At 42.5% G+C, this 18,983-nt stretch overlaps 1 protein-coding gene across 3 annotated transcripts in view; it reads right to left on the minus strand.

The window, feature by feature from the left end:
* PRICKLE1 (prickle planar cell polarity protein 1) overlaps positions 1-18,983 on the minus strand; it is a 65,088-nt gene that overhangs the window by 29,676 nt on the left and 16,429 nt on the right. The window contains exon 1 of one of the 3 annotated variants that reach the window (XM_080574587.1): positions 1,789-17,848. The exons of the other annotated variants lie outside the window; for them this stretch is intronic. The gene's annotated coding sequence lies outside the window, so the exon portion shown is untranslated. Of the gene's footprint in view, positions 1-1,788; positions 17,849-18,983 lie in introns of those variants that run through there. 3 annotated transcript variants of the gene reach the window in all.

Consider the following 18,983-nt stretch of genomic DNA (forward strand, 5'->3'; position numbering starts at 1 on the left):
GGTGGCAAAGTTTATTCCGTGGGCTCTCTCTGGTCTTCTCTACCGGCTTGGGCCGGACCTGGCAAAAATACCTAACGCCTACTTGTGTAATTCACGTCATGCACATAAAATCAGGGCTGAAAAGCACATTTGCAAGAGGTACGACAGGTCTGCAGCATCTCCCCACTCACCTCTGCTGTGTTCAAACCCCAGCCTGCACCCAGGCATGCTTTGCACTGCTGCTGCCACCACGGCCACTTTTCAGAAAGGGTTCAAAATACAGGGGCATCAGCGACAGCCGCAACAGCTGCAAGAGGTGTAATACAAGTGGCTCACATCAGCAGTGCTTTAAACATAAGAAGCAGCCCATATGTGACCAAGAAATGAGGTTACTGCACGATGGGTTTGACTAACCTGCTGGAACAGGGAGCTGCAGCCAGGGGAACGTGCTCGTATCCCACAGCCTGCTCTCCTTCCAGCAGGAGAAAACACGGGGACAGCAACACCACCAAGGAGAATTTGCAGGATTGAGCATTCAGATGAGCAGATCTGTTGATTAGCTGCCTGTCTAACGACCCGACTGGACTCATTTTACACAGGCTGCGTAGGCAGGAGAGCCGGTCTTCTGTAAATCCCTCTGGTGATTTACAAGATACGGGGTTTTGTCGCTATCTTCCTACACGGAATGAAGCTGAGGAGACTGGGCATGGCCAGCACTGACCGGCTGGTCACTCCCCAGAAATCACAGGAGCATCTGATGCGTATCATACACATTAAGGAGCGTACTTGGTCATCCAACACCCGTCGGTCTGTGTTAGGGCTGGATACACATACCTTTACCTAGATTTAGGATGACTAGCCTCACACCTTTTCCAGCATTTGATCCATGACCTTTTCTTGCACATAAACCATACGTTTTAAGTAAAACTCCCCTGCCCGAGAGCAAGAACTTTGCATGTCATTCATCTTTTAAAATTCCTTTTACATTTAGTTCCCTCCCCACTTTTCTTTGGAGAAACATCCCAGAGTCCCAGCCTTATTTTTTCAGGCCAACCATCTGCTTGGATGGAGCAGAGCCTTTGGAAAGAGCTCTGCAATCTCTTTTGACCGTCTGCAGTGCAGTTCCCTTGACCTGTTCGCTCCTAACCCTTGGGACGCCCCTAGCAAGACGTGCCAGGGAGGATTGCAACAGCAAGAAGCTTCATTTTCACATGAATGAGGACACCACAGGAAGCTTTTCAGCCCCAAACATTTCCTGTCTGATCAACAGGCGACAGTTTACGCATAGGAGTAAACATGTGACCCAGAGCAAATCAAGGCCATCTACTCTAAAGCGTCTGCTGAAAATGCATATAGAGCTTGATTAAATTAAGATTTAATTCTAGAAAGCAGCTTAATTTGAGTTAGGCGTTAGTATCAATCTTCACTGAAGGATTGCTCTGACTTTGTTAATTTTTTTTTTTTCTACTCTGCTCAAATTAAATCTTCACCAGGGTAAAGGAAGCTTTCACTTAGACCTCCCTTGTACAGTTTATGCAAGCACAGCTGAGAAGGGTATGGGACGCAAATGAAAGCTATTATAACAACTCACTGGGATGCAGTACCACACAACAGCAGGATCCCAGGAAAGGAGCCCCACATGCCTCCCTCCATCCCAGCAGCAAAGCTGTAGGAGCAGCTCGTGCCAAGGTGCTGCACCTTGCAGCAGGCTGCAGCTCCCTCGGCCGAGCCAGCAGGCAGCAAAACGGGCAGGCATTCCCCAGCGGGTGCCCAGGACCAAAGGCACGTTGCAGCTTCAATAAAACTTACCAGGGCAAAATAAAACCTTGATCTCCGCTGCTGACAGGCTGAGGTTGATCTGTCTTGCAGGTTATAAACAGTTTTGTCTGAGGGCTTTATTCTAGCTCAGCTTACATTTCTATACCCGCTCCTTCCATGCCCCTGGCAGCAAAGAAAATGGCTTGTGGCTCTGACTTGCACACGTGTATTCTCTCTTGTTCTCTTTTGTCCTCTCCCTCCCACCTCCTTTCTACTGCATTATCTTTCAATTAGTCACAGGAGTGCAGTAAAACACACAGTTCTCTGATCTCTTAGACCATCTTGTATTTACAAACATGAGTACCTGCCTTCCAGTCCCTAGGAGAAGCCATCTTAGAAGAATAAAGACAACAGGATCAGAGGAATCAGAGAGATGTTTTAAATGTTTATGCTGGCAACCCGTAATAAAAACACCGGATTAAGGAAACCTTAAAAGTTAAGACTACCTTCTTTTTTCTGGCCATGCTTTACTCACAGCACACTTTGGATAGGCCAGGGATTTCTCCTCTGCATTTCATAGAGGCAGGTCACCTGCCTGCCTTGTCCTGTAGAAGTAACAGGACTTATAAAAACAGATCAGTAGGAAATTGATATAGTTTATAGGAAAAGAAGAAACATCAGAGTATGTGAAGCTAGTTCTGAAATCAGGGTCAGTGGTTTCATTTCCCTTCGTTTGCTTTGTTGTACACCTTATTTCAAGTACTTCAGGCTTTGTCTAGATCAGAAAGCTGTATTACTTCGAGGACATGAATGCTGTTAAAAGAAATTTGCTTCTTCTGGCATAGCAGTTTCCTTCCAGCAGGTGGAATAAAGTTTGTCATAATGGCATTAGCAAGGAATCTTTGTACAGATTTTTACATTTTTCAGCAACTCTTTTCATTTTCCTCCTGAAAAGGAAGGAGCATTTTATCATACATTTATCAACAACTCATTTCGCTCCTGAAATACACAGCAATACTCAGGGGACAGCCAGTACTGCCAGGTGAATACTGGCAATACTGCCACCATTCTTCAGCCCTCCCAGCACTCGAGTGTCAGAGGTAACCTGAACAGGTCTCTGTGCATCTGTAAACCTGTTTTAGGCATGCACACTTCAAAATAGTAACACATTTTATACCAAGCCACATCAGCTGTACTTCCCCAGCCAGCCACCATGGCACTCTGCCATGGGAGGCACCAGAAGTGTGCCAAAAGATGGGCTTATTCCTCCTGTAGTTGCCAGGGTCCATCCATGTGTTCCCCTCTGTTAGCGATTAGATGCAACACATTAATTCCTTGCTCTAGAAAAAAATCTAAGCCAACACACAGAACTATGATCCATGATTCTCAAATATCTAATAACGTTTAGTAGGCTTTACGTGAAGAAAAGCTAGCATTGTGCTGTTATTAATACTTCAGGTTTAGTAAGTGCTATGTGCACTCCTGAGCCATGAATTGCCACATACATTGCACAAGTCCGCTTAAAACAAGTTATTTACAGGGCGTTTAGTCATCAAGCTATTGTCCACTGGTTTGGGCAAGTTTTACAGTAATAAGCTGTAGGACATCAGGATAAGATGCATGTGTCATTTTTAACTCGTGGAGAACGGTTAATTCAGTGCCACTCCTCCACCACACACACAAACAGGAATCTGACTGACAAAACAGCTCTACCTTGAAAAGCTGAGTTAAGATCTCATCAGTTCATACCTAGATGGCTCTCCTTGACAACACTGCCTGACCTGCAGCACAGCCTCTCATCTTGTAACTTCACTTGAGGAAACAGAAACAAAACATTGAAATTAGATTCTGCAGGGTGCAACTTATCCTGAAACATCTCTTTAGTGGACCAAGATACGGGAATAAGTATTTATTAAAAATACCACACGCCTAGCTTTATAGTGTTATATAAGCAAGCCAGGATAGTCCTGGGAACAGAACAAAGCAAGAGTCTGTCTGTAAGGGTTTATCCGAAACTGATGGATTAGGTTTTCTAAAATACTGCTGATCTAGAAGAGTTGATCGCTTCATTAATGTCACTATCTTAAGGTGCCCCATCATCATCCATTTGGGTTTTCTCATGTGCTTTGAAAGTGATGAGCAACATCTCCCTTAGAAAAGCCTTGTTGGAGGGTTTATTTCATGGAACTAAGAAGACAAAAGTTTTTTGTTTGCATTTTGAGGTTCACAGTTGACCACTTTTTTTCCTGGGAGAATGCTTCGAAGTGAAAGACCAGGTTAGTCCATTCGAAAGTTTGGAGGGTCCAAGACTTATATGTGACTCAAAATTCAGTCACTGAAGGTGTCGGGCAACGAGCCCTTCATGATATGGCTGCTGGGCTCTTGGCCAGTCACAGCTCTAGAATCAGTGCTGGAAACGGTAAAATATAGGAAGCGTCAGCTGTCTGAGCCTGGACCCCTGAACACACGCATCTGCAAAGATGTGCGTGCCTACACCAAGCAACAGACCAAGAGCAGAGATTCATGAGCTAGTGGAGACTCAGGCTCATAAATCCACATGATGCAGTGCAGCTGGATATTCAGCTTAGGCCAGCAACAATACAGTCGCATTTGCATAGCTCTTGTGCTGCTGAACTTGGATGTCTCTATCGCATTCCCCCATAACTTCTGCTTCCAAGGAAGTGCAGCCAATTTGGGAATGTTGGGAACAGACATCTGGGGTGTAGAAATGCTCCAAGTCAAAGCTGATGGGATCAATCACCGTCTTCCTGCCAGCAAAAGGATGGATGGGATCTAACAAGCAACCTCCTTCCCCACCCCCAGCCCCATCCTGCTGAGCAGCTGCCGTACCCAGCAGCAGGAGGGGGGATCCAGGTGGACAGAAGAGCTAGTCCAGATCTGGAAACAGATGCTCAAAGAAAAAAAATATATTAGAAGAGCAAAGCTGTTTAAGTTTCAAACAGGACTTCAGTCCTTCACAAAAATCAGAGTAAACTCAGAAAGGGTTACTGCTTGCAGTTAAACCTTTGCATATTGGTGAGACCATGAGCCCTGATCTGCCAAACAGCCTAAAAAATGATTCTGAAGTCTTATTTTAATGATGTCCAATGGGATAAATAAGCAGCACAGTCAGCACCATCAGCGTTGGGAAAAAGCCAACACCAACGCAGCAGATTGAGCTGGGACTCAGGAATCGGGAGGAAAGCTTCTCAGGGAGGCCTGTAGCCCTAGGCCAAAACAAGGCTGCTGCACAGAGAAGGGAAGGGAAGGGAAAGGCAACAGAAGGCAACCTCCATTAAGCCACGTAAATCTCTGGAACTACTTACGGAGTGTACTACAATGGAGTGAAGAGCACTGGGAAGAGAGCTCTGACCGCACACTGTGGGCTGCTGGAGATCGCTTCCCCTTCCCTCCCCTCTTCCTTCACGTTAAAGAGTTCATCTTGAAGCAATACAACCACGTTTTCTTCGTTCTGCTCCCTTGAGGTGTTTTCCACTTGAGCAGAGGGCAGGAGGCAGAGGAACGGCCCCGTGCCAACCTCCCGCTGCTGCTCACCGTGCCCTGCTGTACCAGAGTCACCAAGATGGAGGACCCCGGCCCTGTGCACCACGAGACATCAGCTGCTCCTGGCACAGGCTCAATAACACCATCAGCATTTCCAGAGGCTGCCCCTATGGAAGACACACTCCTGGGCAGAGTCACCTTGGCCCAAAAGGCAGAGCAGCAAGCCAGAAAAACGTGGTATGCCATGGTTAGAAAGGATGGGCTGCTCCACAGAGAACATAGCCTGCTTTACACGCAGCCCAGCGCTGCCAGCTCGCTCCTCTGCCCGGGGTCAGGGATGCCTGGCACCGCCACAGGGTTTTGCATCAGACTTCCTTCTGCTTGAGCCCTCATGGAGCTTCAGCTCTCAGCCACACTGGGATGGCAACACTGTCCCTGGCAGCCTGCCTGGCAAAAGGAGGAGCTGCCCCACAACCACGGTTATTTTCAAAGTGACACATGTAGGCCTTATGACTTCTCTACCCAAGGCCATCTCATTTCTTGCAGCTTTACCACAATACTGGCCCAGATGCAATCCCGCTTTCATTTTAATAGATCCAAAATGGAGACAGCTCAGCACCCTGGTGACTATTGCTGGAACAAGACTCAGAAGTGCAAGGAGGGAAAGGCCTTGAAGCACCACCACTGGGAAGCAGAGGGGACAGGGACCGAGCTACAAAGACACTTGGCTGCACGCTCTCGCTATACTTATACACTAAACATACACGTATGTTATATATCAGTACACATACACACACACAGTATAATATATACACACAGATAGGCAAGACTATATCCAGGCAAGATGATCCCAGAGCACTTCAGGACACAACAGCAGGCAGGCTGAGACAAGTAAGTAATAATAGTTTAAAAGAGCAAGCTGACAGCTAAAAGATGCAAAGTAGTTTATTCTAAGAAGTGCCTCCATCTATTTTATGGTGGAATAATTCATTCTGTATTGAGTAAAATTTGTTTCCAGAGTAATTCATGCAAATAGACTTCAGATAATTTTCTTCTTAATTGTTTGTGTGGGTGCAAGATGATTTTGACCTGAAAGGAGTTAACCTGAAATCCCTGCCAAGCTCAACAAGCCTTAAATTGTGGTGTTTTATATCTATACGTATTTTTTATGGCTAGACCCAAAATGTTTGTGTAGAGCCATGGCTTGTTTCAAGTGGCCCACGTTTCTTAAAATGCTAACCTAGCAGCCAGGTGGTACAGCTCTTGGTTTGCTGTACTTCAGAGCTCTGAGCCAACATGGACTGTCAAACGAGAAGAAAATAGTCTTCCACTTGCACTGAGAACCATCCGCAGAGCTTCTTCTTCATAAAGCTTCACAAAGATCAAAAAGGTTAAACTCTCTCGTTCCCAGCCCCGACACAGGCTCACTGAGCATGCAGACTTGTGCTCATCCTGGCGAGCGGCACGAAGATCTGTTTTGTTTCCACCAGAACACTTCCAATCACTGGAAAGCCTGAGTAAGAGCACGTACCCGTGACCACATTTCTCCTCACCAAGGCAAACACACTGCAGATATTCCTCTCCCCAGCAGAAGAGAGATTTCTGGAGCTCATCTTTGGAGCCTTGTTTGTGCTGCATTTCCAGTGCATATCATTAAGCACATACGAATTAAATTGTCAAGCAAGACTACCACCCTTCCCTCCCTAAAAATCCCTCAAGAAATCCTACATCTCAAACCACATCCTTATTAAAAAAAATTAATAAGTAAATAGTCAGAAGGGTGTGTGCAAGCCACTAAACCGAAATTCCTGAACTCTAATCCTCTCCAACAATAAAAACTTTCTGCTTCTGCCAAACCACTTGGTCCATCTGTTTCACTTTCTTCTACTGTGAAAATAAGAACGCAGCTTCCTCTACTTCACAAAAGCAGCCTGTGGACTTGATGTTTATGGTGTCTTTCTCTGAACAAGCTTCTCTTAGTTTCAAATCATGTCTCTGAAGTTTCAGATCTTGCCTAACAGAAAGCTCAGGTGATGGCACAAGCATTAATTCATAACTGTGTCATAAACACAACATTATCTGCTTTTTTGTTATTGACAAAAATAGTTGGGAAAAAATGCGTTTGAATTGGATTTTCTTGAGGGGTGAGAGGTAGAGAAGAGAGCATCTTTCCACTTAAGAGTGGCACTGGTCTCTTGAAAAGTCTAAATTCTAAAGAGCCAAGAAAGTGGTTAAGCCAAACTGCTTCCAGGTTTTCATTTGAAAGATCAGCCTCTTTCCTGAAAATCCCAAACTTGAAGAGTGTCAGCATGTATTTACTCTAACACCTTCTCATCACGAAGAAAAACCTAATCACTTAGAAGGAAGATTTCCTTTTAGTTAGTCATGAAGGAACTAATTAATACATTTTAATATTTCTATAGTGTAAATTTTGAAGAAATTCTACTTCTTGTCCCATAAACCCTTAAAAACATATGCTAGGGAGAACCTGGCCACCAATCCACCAAGATCAAGGTAACCAATTCAATACCCTTTGTACCTAAGGCTAGAAACAACTATTTAAATAGCATATAGCACTCAAATACATCAATTTTTAGACCTAGTTCTTCAAGACAGGAAGCAAAGATGTCTTCAGAGCAACTTCAAAAACATCTTCTGCAGGCTACCTTTAGAGGGAGTGCTCCTGTGGATGGATATATGTAAATAAGAGTTCCTGCTCCTCAGGGTTTCATATGGAAACATTTACTAAGTTACACCAGAAAATATGGCTGTAAAATCTTAGGACAAACCTTCTCCTTCAACAGTAGATATTTCGCTTCAGATTTTATTTGTAATTAAAATGTTCCACAGGAAATAATAACCCTAGGCTTAATTAGGTAATTAAACCTGTTCTTGAAGACTTATGTAATGCAAAAGAATAATCATGCAGATGGAAAAGTTTAAAATGGTACTAAGCTACTAATTATATATATGTACAAGTTACAAGAAAAAGCTTCTTTCTTAAATCTCTTATTCTAAATTTGGCAAAATTACATGTTTAACAACCAGCTGCTGTGCATCTCAAGTGAAGAGCTTACTAATGCAGTGCTACACTAAAAGCCACACTTATAAATTCTCACGGAGTTAGAAGACTCATAAGAAATAAATCAAAGAGATTCACAAAAAGCTTATTAAGTCTACTTTCTAGATCCTGTAATGCTTAGATGTGCCAGGAGTTCAGAATAACTTATCTTTTCATGATTGTAGATGTTCCTTTCCCACCTGCCTGTCCCACCCTTCTCTAAGATGCTCAGTAATAAGGATGTTAAACTGTCCTACTTTACAGCTCACAAAAGTACAAGGATTAAAGAGGGTGGGGAAAAAATAAAGTACAATTATTTTTCTTTGTGAGGACGTGTTGTACTGTTGTAGATGAGATCTGACGAACCAGCTCTTGAAAATTTAAGACATGGTTTTGCCCTGTACTGAGCAACCATACAGGGACCCAAAGGATTTTAAAATAACGGGTGCTTTTCATTCACCTTTGCAACATTTCCCCCAATGTATCTACAGTCCAAGTTGGGATCTGCATCTCAGAATTACTTTCCTACAATCAGCCTCATGAATATTTGTAAATAAATAAATAAATGCAGTTATACCTATTTGTATAGGAATGTACTTCCCTAAAGTATTTAAATCAGTTTACAGCAGTGCCTGAAGTAAACAGCCAGCAGTATTTTATGGCAGCTCAGGCAGTTCTCAAAAGCTTTTTAAATCACCTTGTCTTGCCTCATAGAACTTGGACCACAGAAAGGACGAAAGTGTTGTTCTTCCACACAGCTCCCTCTGCTGATTAGATCTTCATAGCTTGTCACATTGCAAAACATTGCCAGAAGACTCTTCAGACACTATGATTTTAAAAGAAGTCAGAAATATTTGAGTGTTATCATATAAATGTGTTAACCCTCAGAAATATAGAGCATCCAAATAAATCAGTCTTGTGTGCCCAAAAGCTACTCAGTTCCACAAAGTCCCTGGAGAAAAACACTAAATTCTTGTGTCTCCCAACCAAAACAAAGCTAACCATATTGGGTCCTCGCAGAAAAGTCCAGCTTTCAAGAAGCTGGGACAATAACAATGCAAATTTATTCATATTTACTAATCAGAGTTTTCTAGAAGTGTTGCATAATTTGAGTTTCTTATCTCTAGATCACAAAGGCATCACAGTATTAAAAAAAATGCAAATCATCTCATCTATACAGGAAGCAGGAAATAAAGTGGAACAGGAAACAAAGCAACCTTCAAACTTCCTAAAATCCTAAATTGAGTCCTATCCCAATAGATGCTGCCCATCACACTGCCACATTTATTGGAACTTTAAAATGTTTATATTTTGCTTTTTCCCTTCTCAATAGAAAGTTGCCAATTCCCTGAGCTTAAATGCACAGGTTTTCCTTCAGAAGTTGCAAGTTGATCCTCTCAGCATTAAAACACTGATAAAAAAATTCACCAAATATTAAGAACAACAAAAGAAGTAGTAGCCATTTTAAGACGATCTTACAGCAACAGTTTCAACTACATTGTATTATGTGACATTTTTTGTGCCTGGAACTTCAGAATCCCAAAGAAGGCTCCATTTGAAGTCTTAGGGGCTGGAAATACAAGTTTCATCCTTTCTCAGTAACGTTCATCTACGCAAAGTCTTAGCAGAGTTTATTATCAGTATAGAGTACAACTAGACCGAAGTCTTCAACTTAAAACACACATTTTTGGTAAACCCTCAGTAAAGCTTTCACTGGGGGCCTAAATCAAGCAAGTTTTTTGCAATGCAACAGAGAAGACAACACGAACAGAAAGATAGTTTTATACTAGCCAATTATATGTTTTTCAATTGATTTAAAAAGGAAAAAAAGCCTTCTCATAACCTACTGCCCTTCACAAAAACACTAATTTTTTTTTTGACCTGTGACAGTAGCCAAGGTACAGGGTAGTTACTTCACCTGACCTAACTGTCAGCGGGGATTCACTTGTGCACATCTAGATGGCACAGAACAGGAGTGCCATAGGGTAAGAACTGTGAAAATCAACACTTAAAAATTACAGTTCATGGCCAGGTTGTATCTGTTTCTTTCAGCTGAGTCCCTTACCTGTGGAAACGCTACATATGCCCAACATGCTTCCTTCATGCAATAGCTTGCACAACTTCAATAATGTAACTTCTGTAAAGTCCAATATATGGATTACTTGTAATTAAGGAATGCGTAAGTTCATTCTAGTTAGTTGTTAGTTAAATGCTACATCCTTTGTTCAAACCTCAGCTCCTCACCCTGTGCATCCCACAGCGCTGATAACACTCCTAAGCACAAACAATTGTTTTGTTTCCCTTCAGCATCCCCATGCAGAGTCTGAGCTCTTCCAATGTTTCTCACACAAACAAGATCCAGGTATAACAGTAATGCTGATTTAAGCATTGAGGCAGGCGTGTCTGTCAGATGTCACTTGACATTCCCATTAGGGCAGCGGAAGAGCCAAACCCAAGCCAGGCAGGCTTTCTGCAGTACCTAAGACTCGGGCTCCAAGTGCTCCCTTCATTTTTGGCAGCATATTAAAACGTACAGTGGTCAACAACGGCTCTTTGAAGATGGGTCTTCCCAAGTATTTATCTTGCCTCAGTTTAGTCTGTCTAATCTGCAGATTATTCCTACCTTTTGGGTTAAATAGCTTACTGCTGGGCCACTACGTACGGCTGGAGTGGATCAGTAGTTCTCTTCTTTCTCTGGCTTCTTGAGAGTGGCATGGACTGCAATATCTGTGGCCCAGTGACATGAAGTCACGTAACAGCTACTTTTATTATTTTATTCCAAGATCAGTGGAAGTAGCCACCAGGTTTAACAGCACTTGCAAAGAAATAAGAAAACTGTGCTTGATATTCTTTTGCTACTTGTGCTTCAGTTCAAGGGCTGTGTCTCAGGCAGTACGACCACTGCATGAGTGTTCACCCAGCTTTTGTAGCCAAGTTCCAGTTACTGTAAAGCCTTTACCTTGGCTTTCCACAAACAGATCTTCAGTTGCAGGAAAGCAGGTCCATATACATACATTTTTTTTACTCCAATTATGTTCAGATCCCTTCCTGTTCATGCTTTTCCCTATAGGTATCCTGAAAATCGTGAAATAAACACCAGAGTTTAAGACAGACTTCTCCTGAGAATACCAATTATCTCCAGCTTCAGAAACGCTGATGTCCTTTGGGAATGGCTAGACAGAGCCATCTCCTGGCTAGAGAGTAAACAGAACTTATTCAATGCAAATATTCACCTTAATGTCTGTGAAAAGTTATTAATCCATTGCAAAGAAAGTCATCTCTGTGCAGCTCCAAGGATTAGTTACAAAGGTAAGCCTTCATACGTGAATACTGCAGCCTCTCAAAACAATCAGTAACAGCATGGATGGTGGAGAACGATGCATCCTATTTGTTGCTAAGTTTTTGGAAGCGTAAACATGAAATTAACAACTCTGAGGTAAAATGCCCCAAACCCTAGACCCATCCTGATGACACTGCAGTCAAGCTTTATCCATTTGTCCTTAACAGAAGTCTCAGAAGAGCACCCATGGTCCAGGGGACAAACTGCATACAAATGTGGTCAGTACCATGAAGCATCTCATCCCCACCCCAATCCTGGCTGATTTCCTTAAGCGGAAATCCTAATTAACACAAACATAATTAAACTCATTTACCTTGAACTGTCAAGAACATTTGGCAAGGAACCCCACACAAGTAATAGCTACGTTCTGGGGATTTTTTTTTCCTTCTTTTCAGTCTGTAAGACTAAGTTAGCATGATGAGTTTAACTCTATTTAAGCTTCTAAATATTTTGCATTCTGGATTTGCTTAAAGACATCACAGAAATAACAGTACCCTTACACAGCTTTCAGCACTATACATCAGCAGGCTTCAAAGCTGTAAGAAGTGTGTCTTAGACAGAAGCAGCTGTTAGAACTCTTCTAAAACAGCTTCTCTGCACAGCATACCTACCACCTGCGTGAGAGTCATTTTCCTGTTTCTGCCAACCCAGAAGAAAAACTCAGGCATGGCAGACAAATTTCTCCTTTGAACTGAGCATCTCTCTAAAGATTCCCACTTCAGTCAAGACTCAGGACTGTTAACAGATGTGAGAGGTTACAGAAAAAATAGTGGATTTTGTTCCATTAAAGAACTTTGTTAGTTTCCCTCAGCCCTAAAAGAAGCATTTCCACCTCTTCTGAAGGGTTACAAACACTGACCCACCTGTAAACATCAACAGCACAGACAAGTGGCATCACGAAATAAAGTGGAATGAAGAACTTGTCGTGGCAGTGAGAGCAATCTGCCACCATTATCTTCTCCAGATTGTGAGTGTGAGCAGTAAGCAACTGCAGCCCTTCAAATCAGACTGTTTGGTATCCCCTTACCGCAGAGGGATCAGAGGGTCTAAGAGACCCTAGCTCTGATGTTTTCACCTGTTACGGAGCAACTGTCCTTCAGCTCCATTCTTAGGGACAGGTGAGGCTTACAAGTCTCTTAAAATACACTCTCTTCAGCCACGTTGGAGATCTGCTGGGTGATCTACCGTCCACGTCACCGCTTTTAAAAGATTTGTGGGTTTGAGCCTTGAAGTGAAAACTCAGCTTTCCCTATCCTTATAAGCTGACCTTGATACACAAGCTCCTACAGCAAAGGAAACATTCTGCAAACTGTTCAAACAAAGGATTTCCAAAGTCTTTTCATTTTCCTGTGTCTCACCATTCGTACGACGGCAGGAGCAGGCACAACCATTAGCCGCAGGAGCAGCTGGTGGCCCCACACCAGCCTGGGCACCATCTCAGAGCAGTGCACGTACACCCCAATTTGTGGATCTTGGGCTAGAGCAGCACATGACTGGGGTTGCTGAAGTGAAGCAGAGCCCTGGCCCTGCGCTAGGGCTGCGGTCCCCTCCTGCGTGCGTGCACGAGCACCATCTAGACGATTGGAAGCATTTCACGTAGGCTGTCTGGCAAGTCACAGATGTCACTCGCAAGTAACACAGGCATTATTCATAGCCAGTCACTGCCTGCTATCTACAGATAACTGATTGCATTCAGACCAGATTGGAAACAAGGTTGGTTAAAAAAAAAAAAAAAAAAGAGAAAAGAGCCAGACAATCTGGCCTCTCCAAGCTCCAGCCATTCCTGCAGGCAGAAAGTGGGAAACCCTTCGACAGCCGGGACCCACACTTCAGCACAATAGCACTCGAAGTCAAGAATACAGCGAGATAATGCATTACCAATCAAGCACTGCAGAAACCTCAGCAACTTGAGTCTGAAATTTGCCTTTTTTTTTTTTTTTTGACTGCAGCTGGACAATCTGGCTTTCTGTTCCAGTCCTTTCCTGCTCTGTGTTTGTGTACTCATCTTTTCTAAACATCCAGGCTTTCTGACCAGCAAACAACATAGTAGCTGAAGAGATCACATAACAGTTCAACTGGCCATGCGAAGATGTGGGGCTTGTTTTGCATTCTTAATTGCATGAATAAATCTGGTGCTTTTTTTTTTTTTTTTTTAAAAAAAGAGATTTACAGTCATGAGAATACGTATGTAAATTAAAACACAGTAGGAACAGCACAGATTGCTGGCAATACAGACTTTCTGCACCAGTCCATCTTCACCTAACTACGGGTATCACTTCAAATGAACCCATTTCTACACCTATTACTGGTTTCTTTGCTAAAGCATGGTGTGGCCCGCTTATTACACAGCTGTAATAAGGACCTCCCTCCCCCAGGAGCAGGATATAATAAAGTAACAAATTTTGGCAAGTACTTCATAGCCACAACACACCTTTAATTTCTGTTTAATTAAAAAAGTTAAGAAGTTTGTTATCACCAGTTTTTCTGACTCACAGTAACATACTCCAATCAAGAAGTTTGCCCTCTGAAAGAATACGTTAATATTTTTAAAATGCACTTGTGCTCACAGCATTTAAAAATACGTTGAAGTTGCTGTAGCAATTGTTTGATAACTTAGCCATTAGACCACAAAGCTGAACTGCTAACAAAACGTTTAACAGAGGTATCTGTAACAATACAAATTTATGTCAGAGCATCGTCCTCTAAATGACAGTGACTTAGTTTTAACACCCTGCGAGTCCCTTCAGGAAGGGAAGTGTTATCTTTGTCAACACTGAAAGCCAGTTAAGCCGAGTGAGTAAGCAATGTGCAATTTGGCACCGCACTCCTCTACGAGCCCCCGAATCTGGGACCTCTGAAATCCCCCTTAAGAGCATGGTAATGGGGACACAGTAAGAATGCAGTCAAGTTTGTTAAGCGTTCTTGTTTTTCTGCTTATGTGTGATGTATACAAGAAGCTTTTTGGGAGCACAGACTTGATTTTGCATTTGTGGGAATGATACAGATCCAATGATCAAGCTAATGACAGAACATGAAGATGTTTCCAAAAGCACGCAGCACAGTCGCGCTGCAGATGGACCAGCTTTAGCGTTCAATATCTAACAAGCTCTAGCAGTTTTTAGAAGTTGATGATTATTGCAAGGCATTCCTAAGTCTCTTGCTCTTGTCCTCTTTGATCTTTAGGTGAATCAAGATCATTCATGACGCTACTGAGACACGCAAATCTAAACCCTCTTCCTTTGGAAGAGGAACTCAAGCGCTGGAGTCTTTTCCTGGCACTTTCAAAAAACAAATTACAGTGCCCTAGAAAAAGGCTCAGAAGATTAGATGGAAATGGAACTGAACATGCTATTAACTACATACTTTTTTTTTTAAATTAGAGGTAATTATACTGTACTGATTACTGTACCTTAAAAAAGGCACTAGGGAAAAAAGTTCTCAGATTTTGTCTACAGGAAAAAAAAGGTTGTTCAGCTTTGTAAGTTACTTCTCTCATCCCAGACCTAAAAGACTCAGGGATATGCTTCCCCTTGCCCCACCTCAGTACTCTTTACCTAGCCACCATCTTGAAGCTCCAGAAAAGTTTCCCCACTATGTACCCCCAGGTTCCCTCAAGACAGAGGAAGTATTCCTACATCTCCAGGCACAGAGATCTACAAATACACACAGGACTTCAGAGAAGGGACGAAGGTACTCTAACAGTTTTGGCAAAGAGGCCAGTGGTCATGGCAGAGCTCACGGAGGCAAGGAAGGCAGAGGGCTCTAACCCCTAACAATCAATGCCAAGAGCTGTAACCACAGGTAGCAGCCTCACGACTATTCCAACACACTACAGCATCTCTGAGGACCATTTCATTATCAGGAAAGGGTCCTAAGGGAGCCAAGAGAGAGAAGAAGAGAGAGAAATAGGGTGTACACCCAGCAAGAGACAAAGCAAGACAAACAAGAACTGGATAACCATGGACCTTTGAGATACAGTGTAAGGACAGCTTAAACCCATCTATGTTTGGGATGCTGTGGGGATTCTGTCTGTCTTCTTCTGTGCTGACTCTGCAGCCTCCTCATGCCAGCACTGGCACTCGATTGATCTCATGGTGCAACCATTCAAGAATTTAAACAGGCAGAAAGCAAACTCTGCCAAAAAAAAAAAAAGGCAAAATTTCCTGTTGATTTGATTCCTTAAGCCAGTTCACCATGAGGTCAGACAAGCAGTAACACCACTGCGAGGGAAAAGACAGACCACAGCCGGGCTTATCTAAATAGCACTCTAAGCCAACTGAAGCAGGCCCTACACGAGCACTTTTCTCTCTCCTGTTCTCAAAGTGTTATCATCATATCTATGCCAAATCATTCTTCTTTCACATTCAGACTGACACACTCGATCTGTCTCTTCTTTTGCAGTTGCACATTGGGGTAAGGAAGAGGGGAGAGACAAAGATATGTTTACTATAGGCAGGATTTAGCTATCTGGAGTTGCAAAAAGCATGCAAGTTTTAAAGGATAATATGACCTTCTACTTCCAGCCCAAGTATCTGAACGTTCAATCAAGAATTCAGCAGAGATTAACACTTATGAAAAAAAAAAAAAGTTTTAATTATTTATCTACAACAATACAATCTGACTGAATGGTGGTAGACTCGCATGCTGGACACACAAAAAAAGAACAGGTTTGCTCCAGAGCTTGGATTTGCACGCTGGTGCAGAACAGCAGAATCCCTGGGAAGCCTGTGCTTTCCCTGCACGGCCATGTTACCTACCAACACCGTCAGCCCTTACCAACAACGGGCCTGTTATGCCCCAATGCTTCAAACAGTTCTCAAACTGTCCTCAGATGCCCAGAATAGCCATGGGATTTTAAGAACAATTCATCATAATCCCCACCCAAACCAACTTCCACCAAACTTCTGTGGACATCTTTGGGCATCCGCAATTTCAGAGTTTTACTTTTTCATTAAAGCATAACTATGAGTTATCAAACTTCCCTGTTACTCCCAAATCACCAGGAAGAACCCACACTCAGAAACTTTGAAAGACACGAGCATGCGACTTAATAGCTTGCAAGGGAACACAATGCAGACGTCCTGCATGTAAACCAGACCAAACGTGGAGGTCCGAGCTCAGCTGCAAGTGCTGGATTTGTATTTATTCTGAACGACCAGTTTCCAAACCTGATTTCCTACCATGGAGATTTAGGAGATGACAATCTTCTACCCTTTTATTTGTATCTTCCTCTGGAATGAATGTAGACTCGCATTCCTAAGTGGTTCTTTCTGAAGCCTTTCCTGTTCTTGTAAACATTTTGAGAACAAATCTGATTGGTTTCACTGGCCACGCAGATCACAGGGGGCTGCTGTCCCATGATCGCTGTGGGACATTGCTCTTCAGCATGACAAAGCTAAAATGTTTAGCACTTACAGCATGTGACAGCTACATAAAACCAAATTCAGTGGAGAATTGCTGCCTATATTTCATGACTATGGCTTCCAAATTAATATTTTGGAACCTATTTCCAAAAGAAATCATACTTATAACCTCATATATTGTAAATTACCTCCTCACAGCTCTTGGAAGACATTGTCAGTGATGTGCCTTTTACAGACATGCAGCCAGCTACTTCAGCAATCAAGAGTCCAAGACCTAAGGAAGCCACAGAGTGTGTAAATACACACACTGTCACCAGCCATGATGCAGTATGGTACCCTCAAAGGCTCACTGAGCATACGAGGGAAGGAAAAAGTGGATTTTTTTTTTTATTATCTCAATTGTTTCAGTTGGAACACAAGAACTAGTACAGGTATCTTTAATATATGAAAATACTACATGTAAAGAGATCAGTTAAGCTAAGGGATCTGCTGCAGAAGTCCTGATGTTGTATTGATTGAGCATGATCTGAATTCAGTCAATGCTGCTTTGAGAGAAGGTTAGGCCAAACGACCTCCTGAAGTTGTTTCCTTCTCCTGGGGTGAACATAGTAACTATGCCAACTCTCACACAGCTTTTGTATCAGTTTTTGACCTGACACAAGTAAATGTGGGTGGTAGTATAAGAGTCCAAAACTCAGTTTTCTGATGATTGATGGATGTGAAGACTGATGTTTTACAGTCGTGATCAAACTCCTCACATCCAGCACGCTGGCTGCCCTCCATTAACCAGGATTTTTAATATTTCAGGCCTAAGGTCAGTTGCATTTGCTTCTTTTTTCCCTCCTATTTAAATAAAACAGCTATGAGACACATACGTATAAGAACTGCTCATACTTCAGTGAGTTACAACAGCTTTGTCTGCTGATGAGTACAATGCTCTTGCTAAGTTACTCTTTAAAGCGTACAACCCCCACTTTGCTCAAAGGTATGTTGCCATCTCATTACCCTTTTCATACTGGGTAACTGTAAGCCTGTTTCTGTCCAAGTAAATGAAGGAACAGTTTGAGAAGTAGATAAGGTAATTACTTTGTCTTCTTTATCTCCCGATTCTCAATTAGTTGATTTTTGCCTCCTGCATCTTTACTGCTGAACGTTAAACTACTGTGTTCCCATGAGAAGCTTTTTTCCACAATCAACATTTCTATAACCACCAGTGAGCTCAAGTCCTTGAGTAGGAGAAGAGTAGGCCCAAGCCTGGAGCAAGGTAACAACCAACAGGAAAAAAACATAAGCAGTACTTCAGATGCAAGCGGGATGAGTTACGTAGAAAGTTTAATTTTCTCCATGCCTTCCTGACAGACCCACCGATAAGGAAAAAAACTTATAGGGGAGAAAAAAAAGCACATTCAGACTTATATTTAAAGTCTTTAATTGATACCCTCTTACTTTTTTGGAAGCACAGCTAAAAAGTATCAAAGTAGTCAATATTTGCCAGAAGTTACCCTGTTCCCAATTTTGAAGGCATTCCGTAGCAATAGTACTACATCATTTTATTGAACAAACTAAAGGCAGGTCAGATGAACAGGTGCAGCTTAAGCATTATACATGTTATGAACACAAAGAAAAACAATAAATTCTTAAAAAATTACATGTTTCGCCTTTCCCAGGATACAGATGTTTGATTAAAAAGATATACTTGGTCTCAAATGATAACTTTGGACTATAACTGGCAGTGTCTTTGGAAGCTTAAGTGATTATTTTTATACAAGGTGAATTTGCCCAAGAGGTTCCCTCATGAAGCATCAGCTTAGAGGAGTTAGGAACTTCAGAGTGCGACAAAAAACAAGATGGCTTTTTCAGTGCTGTTGGAACTTCACGTTATAGGAAAAGCTCCCCAGAAGTACTAAATGCTTCTCTGAAGTTTTTGGTCCAGAGGTTGCCCTGATGCACCATTTGTTGGCTTTAAAGAAGCAGCTCA

Source organism: Anser brachyrhynchus (assembly GCF_964034855.1).
Source record: "Anser brachyrhynchus genome assembly, chromosome: 1".
Lineage (NCBI taxonomy): Eukaryota > Metazoa > Chordata > Aves > Anseriformes > Anatidae > Anser > Anser brachyrhynchus.